The sequence below is a fragment of the Amblyomma maculatum genome, chromosome 4 (assembly GCF_055883805.1).
Source record: "Amblyomma maculatum isolate TAMU_Amacu chromosome 4, ASM5588380v1, whole genome shotgun sequence".
NCBI classification, from domain to species: domain Eukaryota; kingdom Metazoa; phylum Arthropoda; class Arachnida; order Ixodida; family Ixodidae; genus Amblyomma; species Amblyomma maculatum.
The window spans coordinates 205,140,884-205,156,047 of NC_139347.1; the positions used below are offsets into that span (position 1 = coordinate 205,140,884).

The 15,164-nt window shown below is 48.4% G+C and overlaps 1 pseudogene; it reads left to right on the forward strand.

The window, feature by feature from the left end:
- Window positions 1-1,626: 1,626 nt before the first annotated feature.
- Window positions 1,627-5,048, forward strand: LOC146194047 (uncharacterized; annotated as a pseudogene).
- The last annotated feature ends 10,116 nt before the right edge of the window (window positions 5,049-15,164 follow it).

The window sequence follows — 15,164 nt, forward strand, 5'->3', positions numbered from 1 at the left end:
CACTGAGTATTATTCTGCAGCGAAAGCCTGAATTCTTCTATTTTTCCCTTACCTCTAATCCACTGATGGACTTATTCCACACTAATCTGTTCCGCTCCCTTTTCAAATAAAGATTAATTCGAGACCTTACTATCTTGTGGTCACAGCGTAGCCCTTTTCCGATTACGTATACATCCTGCCTTATGCGGGGTTAGAACACAGTATGAAATCACTTTCATTTTTAGTTCCCCGTTAAAGCTTTTCCATGTCCACTTCCGGTTTTACGTTTGTTAAGAAGGTATTCATAATTCGTAAGTTATTGCGTTCAGCAGGCTCAACTAGTTTTCCGCTATTTCTTAATCGCATGCCACTGTTGCCCACTGCGCGGTCTCCACCTTATTTGCTACCCATCTTGGCATTGACGTCACCCATCAGAACAGTATATGTGTTTTTACTTTCCCATTGCCGATTCTACATCGTCATAGAAGATTTCTACTGTCTCGTCGTCATACCTACATGTAAGTGCGTATGCATGTACAACCTTCAACTTATACCCCTTCTTTAGCTTAAATACGACGCTGGCTACCCTCTCATTTTGTGCTATAGAATTCATCTAAATTACCAGCTATATCCTTACTGACACGAAAACCTACTTCTAGTTCTCGTCTCTCGATAACCTCGATAACACAGTACATGCTCATCCTTGAGTACAGTGTATGTCTCATTTCGCCTCCCAAACTCTCTGCGTGCTATGATATCCCATTTTATACCCTCTAGTTCCTCTCACAGCACTGCTTAATTAGCCTCACTAGAGCGCTGTAACATTAAACGTTGGCAGGGTCAGTTTTCCAATGGCGGCCTGTCCTCTTAGCCAGAAAATCTTAGCCTCCGCCACAGGTCTGACCGCTGTCGTGGTCAGCTGCTCTGCAGCCGCTGGTGACTGCAGGCCGGAGTTTTGTAGGAATAATTATGGGAGTTTGTGGCCAGTTACTGCAGCAGGGTGGCCAACTCCTGCTCTGATGAGAGGGTGTGTTATAAGAGGTGTTCACCCACATCAACTCGCACCCCAAATCTTATTTTATGCAATTCCATCCACACGTGGTATTTTCTTTAAAATATCCGTTGGAGAATGGCGCGGCACCGGGGTTCGAGCCACGGTCCTCTTGCGTGTGCGACCGGGGCTCTACCGCCACCGCTGCTCTTAGACACTGCAGAACTATGGACAGCAACCATAATTCAGCATAAAGGATATAAAAGGAAGGAGGCTAAGCAGGGAGTGTCTCCAGTACTAGCGAAAAAACCGTATGAGGCACAATAACCTCATACAGATTTGTCAGACACGGGGGAGTTTCGAGCGAGCGTTGGAGAGTGCGGACGTGCGTCGCATGGGCTCCGCAGATTTCAACGCTCACGGACTACCTCGACCCACTGGGCCACCAGCTTTTGGTTGGATCTGAAAGACCTCACAAGCTGGATCACACGGACAACCGGTTTCAAGACGGTAGGGCTATTTTTGGCAATTTTACCGGACTTTGAAGCCCCACGTGGTTCGGCCGACTTTGTGGCGGAAACGCTCGTCGCTAAGCCTACTTAGGCTTAGCACGACTACGGGCGTTCGCGGGCAGCCAGGCCCGCTCAGCGACCGCAATGCAGCCTGCAACCGCCTCCCGCAGCGCGGAATACCCGAATGTTGAGCCATCAACGAGCAGAATAGCCCAGAATCTGCTAGACGCATAAGAGACAGACGACGCCTACTTCGACATCTCCGACTCCGAGATATCGGCAGGTGGGGGAATCGAGAACTCCGCCATGCAGGAGCAGCAACACTTCCAAAAAGACGAAGACGCGAATTGGGAATTGGCCCTGACCAAACGCCAAAAGAAGCGACAAAGAAGAAACGGACGGAACGCCGCCGCGAACGCCAGAATTTCCTCGGCCGCTCAAGGTGACCTCGGAGGGAAATCCCCGGCGTCTATGTCGACAGCTGGCGCGCCAGCTGCCGGCACGCTGAAAAAAGGCGGGAAAGGAACGCAACGGCAGCCCAGGCGAAGGCTGCCCACGCTCCCCAGGAATGCTTTCAAGATTATTTTGCGACCGAAGGGACTTGTAGTCAAGTCGCTGCAGCAATTCCAAGTGGCCGGGGCCGTAGCCGCGGCATGCAGCAACAAGTTCGAGGGAAGAGACCTGATTACCAGGCTCCGTACAGTATCCAATATTATAATCGTGAGCACGCCGAAAGAAGAGGCCGCCCAGCTCGCGAGACACATCACTAGCCTTAAGATCGAGGGACGCTCAACCGACGTGAACGCCTACGTGGCCGCTCCGGAAGACACCCGACGGGGCGTGATACACGGAGTGGACCCAGGAGCAACACCGGAGGAACTGAAAGCCGACTTGTGGACGCGCACACAGGGTGTTACCATCCACAGCGCCCGAAGACTAGGCAAGACCAAGACAGCCGTCATCACTTTTGACGGACCCATCACACCGAAACACGTCACCTACTGCGAAGTCGTGTACAAGTGCTACCCGTACCGGTCCACAAGACAAATCTGCTACATTTGCTGCCAACCAGGTCACCGCTCCGACGTGTGCCCCACACCGGATGCCAAGGCTTGCAAACAGTGGGGCTGTAAAACCCGCCAAAAGACCACCAGTGTACCCCGAGATGCCTGATCTGTGGAGGCGACCACGGTACCAGATCGAGGGAGTGTCGAGACCGACTAAAGAAAGCCAGGGAGCCGCGAGGCAAGGCCAATAGCGGCAACAACGGCGGTGGACGTGAGAGCAGACGCCGCAGCCGGAACAACCGCGGCAAGAAACCAAGGTGGTTCAGCTCGGAGGGGGGGACCTCGCAGAGCCGCTCGACATCCCAGGCGTCACGGAGCAGATCACGGAGCCGGTCACGGTCCTTCCCGCCCCTGCCACCCCCGGCCATCAAGGGAGGAAGCCAGCAGCAGCAGCAGCAGCAGAACAAGAAGAAGCAGAAGCAAACCCGAAAGAGCGGCGGCGTCAAGGTGAGCTGGGGAGCCGAAAACCCCTGGTTTGCTCCGCACTAGGGAGGGATAACTAACAAACAGTCCACAAACACAAATAGCAACCGCGAACATCCTAGACAGGAGGACGCGGAGAAAACAGCGCTGATACGCGAATTAGAACTATCGCGCGCTAGGCAGAGCGAGCTAGAGCGCCAAATAGCAGAGCTCACGAAGGCAGTACGAGACCTTAAGTCGAACAGCCCTCCGCAGCCACAAACATTACAAACCGAAGCCCCGTGGCAAACGGGCAACGAAGATCTCACTAAATTTAAGGCAGAAATGCAGCAAATGCTGCAGTAAATGATGGAGCAAATGATGCAGCAGATGATGCAGCAACTGCAACTACAAGTCACAGAACTCCGGAGTACCATCCGCAAGCAGAAATTCACGGAGAACATTAGAGAAAAGGCCTACTACCGCCCTGCGCTGGCAGCCCTGGGCAACCCGCCCACAGACAACACTGAAGCTTAAATATGGCCACCAAAACCTTAGGCAAGCAAGAAACCTTACACATATGGCAATGGAACTGCAGAGGCTACCGCAAGCAGCAGGGCCCACTGCAACAACACATCCATACACAACAAACACCACCCGACATCATAGCGCTTCAAGAGACGGGTACTACGCCAGCACTTATAAGATTTACGTGTTACGAGACTCAAGAGAAAGGAAGAACGGCAACCCTAGTTAGCAAGGCGCTCATCGCCATAAACCACGCAAGGATAACCGACACCGACGTAGAACACGTGATAGTAGAAATTATACCAAAGAAGAAAAGAAAGAGGGGCAGCATCTTCATTGTGAATGCATACAGCCCTCCAAAACAGAGGAAAGCCTATACGTAGAACACGTGATAGTAGAAATTATACCAAAGAAGAAAAGAAAGAGGGGCAGCATCTTCATTGTGAATGCATACAGCCCTCCAAAACAGAGGAAAGCCTATTTCCACGAACTTTTCCACGGCGCACGCAAACTCGCAAAAAACAACACGCTAATCATACTAGGAGACTTGAATGCCATGGACAAAAGCTGGGGATACCAAACAGCTAACCCAAAAGGCAAAGCACTAGCAGATGCAACAGAAAACACTAACTGCAACCTCCTCACAGACTGAGACCCTCCAACCAGAATCGGAAACAGCGTCAGTACCGACACCTGCCCCGTCCTCACATTCATACGGGGAGCGGAACAGGCAGTGTGGGAGAATCTGTTAGAGAATCTGGGCAGTGACCAGTACATACTCAAAACCCAAGTAACCTCAGACAGACTAAAGCGCCAGCTGGGATCGGCAAAAATCACGGATTGGAGCGCTTTTCGAGAGGCAAGCGACGGGAATCTCGCTGAGAACGGGATCCAATCGATAGAAGAGTGGGGAAACATGCTCAAGGAAAAACAGCGCAAGTACACCAAAGAAATCGCGCGAACGACGCAGACACCCGAGGTAGACGCCAGGCTTCCTCAAGCTGTGGGAAGCTAGACGCGGGCTCACTAAGAGATGGAAGAAACAAACGTACAACAGAAAATTAAACTTAAGATCGCAAAGTCACAGCGAAGGCAGAGGAGTACGCGGCGCAATTGGCAAGGCAAAATTGGCAACAGTTCAGCAACTCCCTCAACGGAACTTTGAGCACAGCGAGGACGTGGCATATCCTTAAGTCTCTCATAGATCCAACCAAGACCAAGGCAGAAAACAACAAGGCCATCTACCAGCTAATCCACCAGTTCGAGGGACCAGATTCAGAACTCCTGGAGAAAGTACGCGTTAAGTGCTTCGGGGACACAAAACCAGCGGCTTACGCAGAGTACTACCGGGGAAGAGATAGCGATACCCTGGACAGGCCCATCACGCGAGAAGAGGTCTACGCAGCGATTCGAAACACAACCAGAAACGCGGGCGTGGGTGCGGACAAGGTCAATAAAGCACTCATCCGCAACCTCAGTGATGACCTAGTCGCTGAATTAACCGACTTTCTCAACAAACACTGGGAAGCATGCTTCCACTCCTCGAGGAGTGGAAGCATGCGAAAGTAGTCATGATTCTTAAACCGGACAAGAAACTACAAATTGAGAACCTCAGGTCGATCTCGCTCACATCGTGCCTTGGGAAACTGTACGAACAACAGTACATGGAGGACAACGAACTGTATCCCCACAGCATGTTCGGTTTCAGAGCAAAACTATCGACATAGGATGTACTACTTCAAATCAATGAAGTACTCGGGAATGTCCCCAAAAGCGGAGAGAACATAATGGCATTGGACATCAAGGGGGCTTTTGACAATGTCAGTCACGAGGCTATCCTTACGGGCATGAATACCTGAACTGCGGGAAGAGAGTCTACGGCTACGTCAAAGCCTTCCTGTCAAACAGAACGGCAACAATTGGCCTGGGAGACCTAAGATCAGACAAATTCCTTACGCCAAACAAAGGAACACCTCAATGATCGGTCATTTCTCCTACGCTCTTCAACATAGCCATGCTTGGCTTGGCAAAACAGTTGAAAGAAATCGACTGCATACACCATGCCATGTATGCCGACGACATCACCATCTGGGTCAACACAAGCTCGCTCGGAGAGAAAGAAGAGAAATTACAAAAGGCAGCCACCTGCGTAGAGAACTACGTCAGAGCAAGAGGGCTAGCATGCTCCACCGAGAAATCCGAGCTCTTAAGAGTCGAGAGGAAGACACAACCGCACAGTCCCCACTAGCGACGACTTAAAGCAAAACGTCTACCTCGAGGGGAAGTCGATACCAGAAAAAACACTCATCAGAATTTTGGGGATGTGGATGCAGTCAAACTAACGCTGTACCTACACCCTCGCCCTACTCAAGGCATCCACTCTACAAGTGACCCGCATGATCACGCGCATCTCACGCAGACGTCATGGCATGCGAGAGAAGGACACACTCAAGCTGGTTAGAAGCCTGGTAGTCAGCCGAGTGACATACAGCCTCCCCTACTAAAACCCCATCAAGAGTGAGGTACAACAGGCGGACGTGATTCTACGCAAAGCCTACAAAACCACACTCCACCTTCCTCACAGCACTTCAACCGAAAAGATCCTAGCCCTAGGACTACACAACACTTTCGATGAATTGAGAGAGGCACAGCTAGTCTCCCAAGTGCGCAGACTACAGCAGACCCCACCTGGCAGGGAGCTGCTTAAGAAACTGGGCCGCGCTGATCAAATTCAAGAGATACAGAGGACACAAACAATCCCGGACGAATATCGCCACTCACTAAAAGTAACTCCCATACCCAGGAACATGGATCCCAACCTACACAAAGTACGCAGAAAGGCAAGGGCTGAATACCTGTAAAAAACATTAACACCCCGAGAAACGACGGTATACGTGGAAAGCAGCCACATACACCAGAACAGCGGGGCAGCACAACAGCAATGTGGTAACAACGGTGATTGACTCGACGCTACGCGAGATCACCAGCGCATCACTACAAGACTGTACGATAGTCGAGGCTGAGGAAGCGGCCGTCGCTCTGACAACAGCGGAGGGCTATCGACCTAAACGGTCTCTAACAATCCTTACAGACTCACAACCAGCATGCCGCAACCCTCTTCGCAGCAGAATCGGGCACAGAGCACTCCGCATACTCCGCTGTGGGGGCCACATAACACAACGACAACCAAACGAAGAACCAATCAAGCATACGATAGTATGGACGCCGGCACACGCGGGAGTAACAGGGAACCAAGAGGCGGACAGGAAAGCTCGAGGGCACACTTATTACCGAGCATCCAACGTAGGCGACCTCGAGGGGAACGAACCTGTACCCCAAGATTATTCGGCAATACTAAACCATTACAAGGGCTGCAGAAAGCGGTACCCACCACCACACAACTCCCTTAGCAGAGAGGACTCAGTCGCGTGGCGGCAGCTGCAAACGGACTTGTACCCGAACCTACACGTACTCAACAAAATTTATCCCACACAGTACACTGATAAATGTCCTTGTTGCCAAGAACCACCCACGCTGTATCACATAACGTGGGCATGCCAGAGGATAAGCGTGGTACCCGTTATAACAAACCCGAGTGCGGAGCAATGGGAGGGAGTGCTTTCCAGCGATCGCCGAGTCGACCAGGAAGGTCTGATTCGGCGAACAAATTGGCAGCAGCATCCAGCGGAGACCTCGACTAAGGGCAACCGACCTTTGTCTTAGAAGATGGGCGAAGCCATCCGAAAACCATAGAAGACAAGCCAATCTAGAACTTCATAAAGCTTTTCACTCACTCACTTATACTCATACTAAACTCATACAAATCTCATCATCTCTTCCAAATAACATGCAAAGTATAAGTGTTAAGCGGGGATCCAGGCACTGGTAGCGGGCACTGGTAGCGAGTAGAACCGGAGCGGTCGTGGCTTAACTTTGGATCACCTGGTCCGCAAAAGCACTTCCTCTTCCTCCTTCTCGGCTATCATTCCGCTTAATTGGAACTTCTTCTTTACAATCTGGCCCCCGCAGAAAAGAGGAGAGAGAGAGAGAAAGAGAGAGAAGGCAGAGAGGTTAACCAGGAAAGCTTCCGGTTTGCTACCCTGCACTGGGGAAGGGGAACGAGGAGTTTAAAGGAGAATGATAGAAGAGAATGATAGGAAAGGTAAGGCGGCGAGGAGCACAGTCACAGTTTCTCAATCAAGTTTGTGTCTCTCATAAAACACATAAGTACTTTGAAGGCTTTGCCGTTAGACGCCTTCTGTGGCCATGGGCCGAGGATTTTCTCCTCTGTGAAAGGACGGCTGTCAAGATGGTCCAGAGCCGAACGCAGCGCATGTCTTTCGCTTGAGAAAGCAGAAAAGAGGAGCCATTCTGGCGACTCAAGGAGACGAAATGATAGCAGGATCGTAATACGGTTTTAAGCGGTCGACGTGAACAATCTCACGCCCACGGCGGCGAAGGCCGGTAGAGGCGGCTAGCGGTTCAACTAGGTAATTGACGGGAGAAGTCTGTAGGAGCATTAGAGAGGGTCCGTGGTACTTGGAAGTAAACTTGCTGGTCAGACCAGGTGTTGTCGATGGGACCCAGAGCCATACTTGAGACCCGGGAGAGAACTGCAGGACAGAGTGGCTGCTGTCGCTGTGCACTTTCTTCTGGGCTCGCTCGTCCGAAGTAAGCGAGCGGGCCAGCTTGCGGCATTCTTCAGCGTGCCTAGCAGCTGCTGAAAGTGATGTATATTCTGAGATATCAGGACAGTAGGGGAGGATGGTGTCGAGTGGAGACGAAGGTTCACGCCCGTACAGCAGAAAAAATGGCGAGAATCCGGTAGTTGCTAGAACGGCGGTGTTGTACGCATAGGTTATTTATTTATTTATTTATTTATTTATTTATTTATTTATTTATTTATTTATTTATTTATTTATTTATTTATTTATTTATTTATTTATTTATTTATATATATATTTATTTATTTATTTATTTATTTATTTATTTATTTATTTATTTATTTATTTATTTATTTATTTATTTATTTATTTATTTATTTATTTATTTATTTATTTATTTGGTTACTATCAGGGCCGTTGAGGCGTTACAGATAGGAGTGGTTTAACTACTTATACAAACATTAGAACTAAGAATTTTTTAACATAGGTGATGAAGAAGCGCAGATTTGAACGCTTCGGGTTCAAATCTGTACTTGGACATCACGTCACCGAGTGTGCGGTTGAAGCGCTCTGTGAGGCCGTTAATTTGAGGGTGGTATGCGCTGGCTGTCCGGTGGATGGTCTGACATTCACGTAGGAGCGCTTCGATAACCTCGGATAGGAAATATTTGCCTCGATCACTTAGAAGTTCACCAGGAGCCCCGTGCCGCAGAATGAAATGATGAAGAATAAAGGACGCAATATTGGGTCCGGGGGCATCCTGAAGTGCTGCTGTCTCCTCATACCGAGTAAGGTGATCGACGGCCACGATGACCCAACGATTCCCTGCAGGTGTATATGGCAGAGGGTCATACAAATCGATGCCAACACGATCGAATGGTCGGTATGGGCACGGAAAATGCTGTAGTGAAGCCGGCTGATGGAGAGGAGGCAGCTTGCGACGCTGGCAATCGATGCACGAACGCACATACTTTGACGAAGGTATACATGCCGCGCCAGTAGAAGCGTTGTCGCAACCGTTCATAAGTTTTAAATACACCTACAAGGCCACACTGCGGATCGTTATGATAAGATGCGCAGATATCACTACGGAGGTGGCGAGGTACGACTAGCAGCCACTTACGGCCATCTGGCATATAATTGCGTCGATAGAGGAGACGGTCACGAAGGGCGAAATGCTGCGCTTGACGACGAAGGGCGCGAGGAGCCGGTGAAAGTGACGAGTTCGTTAGAAGATCGATTAGTGATGTTGGCCACGGATCCTTGGGCTGTTCTGATGGCATGTCGTCGATGGACAGGGAAGACAAGGCGGAGCTGGAGGCAGAGGACAACGGAGCATCAGGAGGCACCGACGCGAGATAAAGCGTCTGCGTTGGAGTGCTTGCGCCCTGTACGATGGATAACTTGTATATCATACTCTTGCACTCTAAGCGACCAGCGGGCAAGACGGCCGGTGGGGTCTTTTAATGAAGACAACCAGCACAAAGCGTGGTTGTCTGTAACAATGCCGAAAGGGCGCTCATACAAGTATGACCAAAATTTCTGAAGCGCCCAAACAATAGCCAAGCATTCCTTTTCTGTCACCGAGTGGTTGGTCTCGGCCTTGGTCAACGTTCGACTTGCGTACGCCAAAACGTATTCATCAACACCGGATTTTCGTTGGGCAAGAACAGCGCCGAGGCCGGCGTTGCTGGCATCCGTGTGCACTTCGGTAGAAGCAGCCGGGTCAAAATGGCGCAATACGGGGTTGAGGTAAGTATCGTGCGCAATTTCGTGAAAGCAGTATCGCAAGCCGGCGACCAGGCAGAGCGATATTTGTGACCGCTCAGAAGTCGCTTCAGAGGGGCAATGATGGTCGCAAAGTTCCGAACGAAACGCTTAAAATAAGAGCATAAGCCTATAAAGCTGCGTAATTGCTTGATAGATGTCGGCTTCGGGAACTCAGCGACAGCGCGGAGTTTAGACGGATCCGGAAGGATGCCATCCTTGGACACTAAATGCCCTAAAATATTGAGATGGCGAGCGGCGAAATGGCACTTTTTTCAGATTGAGCTGCAGACCGGCATGGCTAAGACATTGCAAGACAGTTTTAAGGCGTGTTAGGTGAGTCGCGATGTCTGATGAAAATGCGACGATATCATCCAAGTAGCAGAGACATGTGTGCCACTTCAAACCGCGGAGAATATTGTCCATCATGCGTTCAAAGGTGGCGGGCGCGTTACACAGGCCAAGCGGCATGACGTTGAACTCATAGAGCCCGTCGGGGGTGACAAAAGCTGTCTTCGGGCGACCGTCCTCAGCCATTGGAATTTGCCAGTAGCTAGAACGTAAATCGATTGAAGAGAAAAATTCTGCTCCATGCAAAGTATCCAGCGCGTCCTCTATGCGTGGTAGCGGATAGACGCCTTTTCGTGTGATCGCATTAAGGCGGCGGTAGTCCACACAGAATCGAATAGACCCGTCTTTCTTCTTGACTAAAACGACCGGGGACGCCCAAGGGCTACTGGAAGGCTGAATGACACCCTTACTGAGCACCACGTCGACTTGCTCATGAATAATGCGCCGCTCTGAGGCTGATACACGATAAGGACGTTGGCGTAATGGGGCGTGCGTACCGGTGTAGATGCCGTGGGCAACAGTTGATGTACGACCCAAGGATAGCTGCTGGATCTCAAAGAAGGCTCGGAATCGGTTTAGCAAGTAGAGGAGCTTGGCGCGTTGATCTGGAGCGAGAGCACTGTTGATGGCTGTGTGAAAGGCAGCCAGAGGCGACGAAGGAGACGAGGAACGAGGTGGGCTAAGGGCGCTGACGCTGTCGGAGCTTGCGTAGGCGCAGGTGGAGAGAAGCGGCGGGACGGTCACAGCCGAACGGGGCCGGTGGTGTTTGTGCTGGACTCAGTCATTGAGGACGGAATTCGACGGCTGCGGAGCTCCAGGGCGAGGAAATGGAAGATAAATCCCGCGACCTCCACCAAGTGTTAAGCGGGGAATCCAGGCACTGGTAGCGGGCACTGGTAGCTAGAAGAACCGGAGCGGTCGTGTTGTTGTTGTTGTTGTCCAAATAACTTATGGCACATACCCACAGAGGGGGATCGGCCAAGAATTGGGTAGCAAAGAATTTCTTTTTTTTTAAAGTATACTTGCATAAAAAATGATTTGAGTGGTAGAGGAAAAGAAACAAAACGGGAAATAAGTGAAATATAAAATGAAAACTGGTAACACTCACGGGAGATTGAAACTGCAATTGTAGAACAAGTGATGTTTAAATATTTAGCAAGGCAAACGATTTGAGTCCAGTAAAAAAATTTGCATGGCGGTAAAAACAGACCGGTGACTGTGCCCAAGGATGGTAGGTGGCGCCAAATGATAACAATGTCGAGCTGCTTAAACCAAGGCCAAGCTGTTTCAATGGCTTTTCCATCAACTGTTTTCTCAACGTTGTAAAGCGGCGGCAAAATAATAAAAAGTGATCTAATGTTTCTTGTTCACCGCAAAATTCGTAGACGGGAGACAGTGCCAAACCAGACCTGTAAAGATAGAAATTTAAAGGTGGGATACGACATCGCAGCCTTGTTAGAGAAATCTCAAGTTGCCGTGAATGACATAATTTTCTATTCCAAGAATAATTTAGATGCAGGTAGTCATCAGATCTTATAAGATGTCCATTTTTCATATTTAATAGAACGTTTCTTCGAAACCTCGCTGCGGTGATGTACGCGGTCACCGGAAGGATAGATAATACGGGGCCATTAAGGGATTCTTTTGACAAATTGTCAGCATATTCATTTAAAGTGACATTGCTGTGGCCTGGTACCCATACCATATGTACAATTTTCAAATGTCTAGGGATCAGGGAGATAAAGGTTTTTACTATTGCAGAATCCACCGACGAAGAGAGAGATGAACACAAGGATAGAGAGTCGGAAATTACAGCCACTTTAGAAAAAGAGGAGTCTAATTTCCGTAAAGCGAGTACCACCGCCAGAAACTCCGCTTCAAAAATTGGGGTGAAGTCCGGAAGCCGGACAGAAAAAGACCATTCTAAATGTGGACAATATATACCCACACTCGCCTTTTCATTATTTTGAGATGCGTCAGTAGCTACTACTAAACTAGCAGAAAGGCTTCTTAAATGATCTTATAATAATCCGTTTAGAATAACGGATGATTAGTTTTTTAGCATTATTCGTGGTCGTGGCTTAACTTTGAGTCAGCGTCTTCTTCTTCTTCCTTGATATTCGGCACATACCCACGAAGGGGGATTGGCCAGGGTTCAGTGTGGACTGCCAAATGTCCTACACAAACTGAATTAGTGTAACAAAGTAATTGACAACTAAACAAAAACGTAATATTTACGATCACAAAAGTTATTGAATGAAAAAATATGAGGCAAAAATTTGGAGTGTTGTAAATTTGGAATGCAATTAGCAAGAGAATCTGTCTGTAGCTGTGATGTAGTTATGTAAGTACTGACAAATTTGAGGCAACGCAAATCCTTTCGCACTCGCACCGAAGGAGAGTAGAAGCGGGACCGACAACGTAAGTCCCAAGCGTGCAATTGGAGTTTCTAAATGCACTCTCCTCTGATGTGAAGACCTTCGGCAAGCGAGAAGGAAGTGATCAATATTTTCAATTTCACCGCAAGCCCCACAAAGGTTTGTGGGGCTGATCCCGCTTCTACATAAATAAAGATTTAGGCGAGGAATCCTGCATCTCAGGAGAGTCATCGTTACCTCACACTGCCGTGATTTACATGAACGAACTTTCCATCAGTATATGAGAGGCTGGTATTCCGCTGTAGATAGCAAAGAATCATTGCATGTAGCGGCTAGGTATTGATATCGCTGGAAACGGGACATTCTAAAAATGATGATATTAGGGATGGTACATGAAACAGATGCATCAAGAGCTGATTTAGCCAGGAAATCTGCCGCTTCGTTCTGGAAAATACCGCTGTGTCCGGGGACCGAGATGAAGCGTATTTCTTTCACCCACCCCGGTATGAAATACTTTAGTGAGCGGCTCAACAGAGCATCCCGTACTGACTCCAGTGACAACAAAGCAAAAAGACAGCCTGATAGAAAAATTATTTTTGATTGACTGCAGGGAACTTTTAGTAGCGCTAGCCCAATTGCCATAAACTCTGCTAGAAATATGGGTGTGTAATCCCGGACACGCACCGAAAAACACCAGGAAAGAGACTCCGAAAAAATTCCAATCGCAGCTTTGTACGCAATCACAGACGCATCAGTGGCAATTACAGCGTGATCAGGGAACGTTTCAAGGTGTTCACATGGGAGACTGGATATTAGACTTGAGGGTAAGTGCTTCACACTAGATGGAAATATAGAATCATAATTTATATCCACAAAGGACGTTGAGCAACCAATAGGACATATAGAAGCAAGGTCCACACCAATCTTTGTTAAAATGCTCTGCGTAAAAACAACCTGGGGCTTGCAGACACCTGGCCACTGGTGAGTGAGAAAGAGGGCGGGGTTTGACACAAAAATAGGTATAGCCACACCGGGAGTAGTCTCAAATGATCGCAAGAATGATCTGACAGTTAGAAGGCGGAAACGGGAGTTAAGGTTCGGAATGCGGGCCTCCAAGTACAGAACAGTGGTAAAGACTGACTGTGGAAGCCCTAGGCAGAGAACAGCGCCCGTCTTTCTAAAAGCAGCAAAAGATGCAGCTTATATTTTGGACACCCAGAAAAAAGAATGGAGTCAAATTCCAGAATCGGTCTCACATAGGCTTTGTACAAAAGTAGAAGAGTATCTCGACGCATACCAAATTTCCTCTTACTTATTCGTATCAGTCTACCAAGGGCACGTTCACCTTTCCGAGCATTAGACTTCATGTGAGGCCTCCAATCCATACTAGCATCATACGTAATGCCTAAATACCGCACAGATTCCACTTGAAGTATGACATCTGAGCGGTAATTTAACAAGACATATAAGGGGGTTATGGTTTTAAAACCTGGCACACTACTTTTTTACACATTTAAAACCAATTTAATTTTGTCCAACCAGACCTCAAGTGCATTTAGATAAGCCATTTGTGAACGATATAGGTCATGAATATCTTTTGCAGAGGCGAAGAATGCTATGCCATCTGGATATACATATACAGTGACATCAGGATAAACTGGAATATCGCACATTAATATATTAAAAAAGAGTGGGGAGAGCACAGAGCCCTGAGGCACCCCTCTAGTCTGTGGATAGGTGTCTGAGATTAATGAGCCATCAGTGCAAAAGAATTCTCGTCCTTTCAAACATTCCCTGATCCACTCATAAATGTAGAACTGAGGACTCAATAATGACAACTTGTTAAGTAGAATGGAATGTTCAATGGTGTCATAGGCCTTAGCAGTATCGAGCGTCACTAACGCTGATACCTCCTTGATGTACATTGCAAGGCGAATCCTGCTTTCTAAATCTACATGTGCAGACCATATTCAGCATCCATTGCGGAAACCAATCTGGGAAGAACTCAAAGCATTAACCTCTGAGATATGCTTTGAGAGGCGGCCATGCACAATTCTTTCTATTAATTTTACTAGATTCGAAGTGAAAGCTATCGGCCGAATGTTTGCAACATGAAATCCTTTACCAGGGTCTTTCAAGAGCAATATAATTTTCGCCACTTTCCAGACGTGCGGCAGCCATGCAGATTCTAATGATTCAATAACCAGATCCAGAAGATCCTGAGTGAAATCACTTGCTAAAATTTTGAGCACACCTGGAGCCGAGTTTTTCATGGAAGAAATCACAGATAGGAGTTCTGATCTATCAACCTCAACATAATCTGAGCAGGAAATGGGAGCGTGCAAGGGAACTCTGCACTGCTCCTGGAAACGTAATGCTAGTCCTTGCGAAATTTGTTTCAACTCATCGTTTGCCTCCTGTGGAGACAACACTACTGAACGTACTGACTGAGAAATGTGCGAGTTTCTATTTCGTTCCATGAAACAATACAAAGCCTTCCTGTGTTTAGGGTTTGACAAATAAGT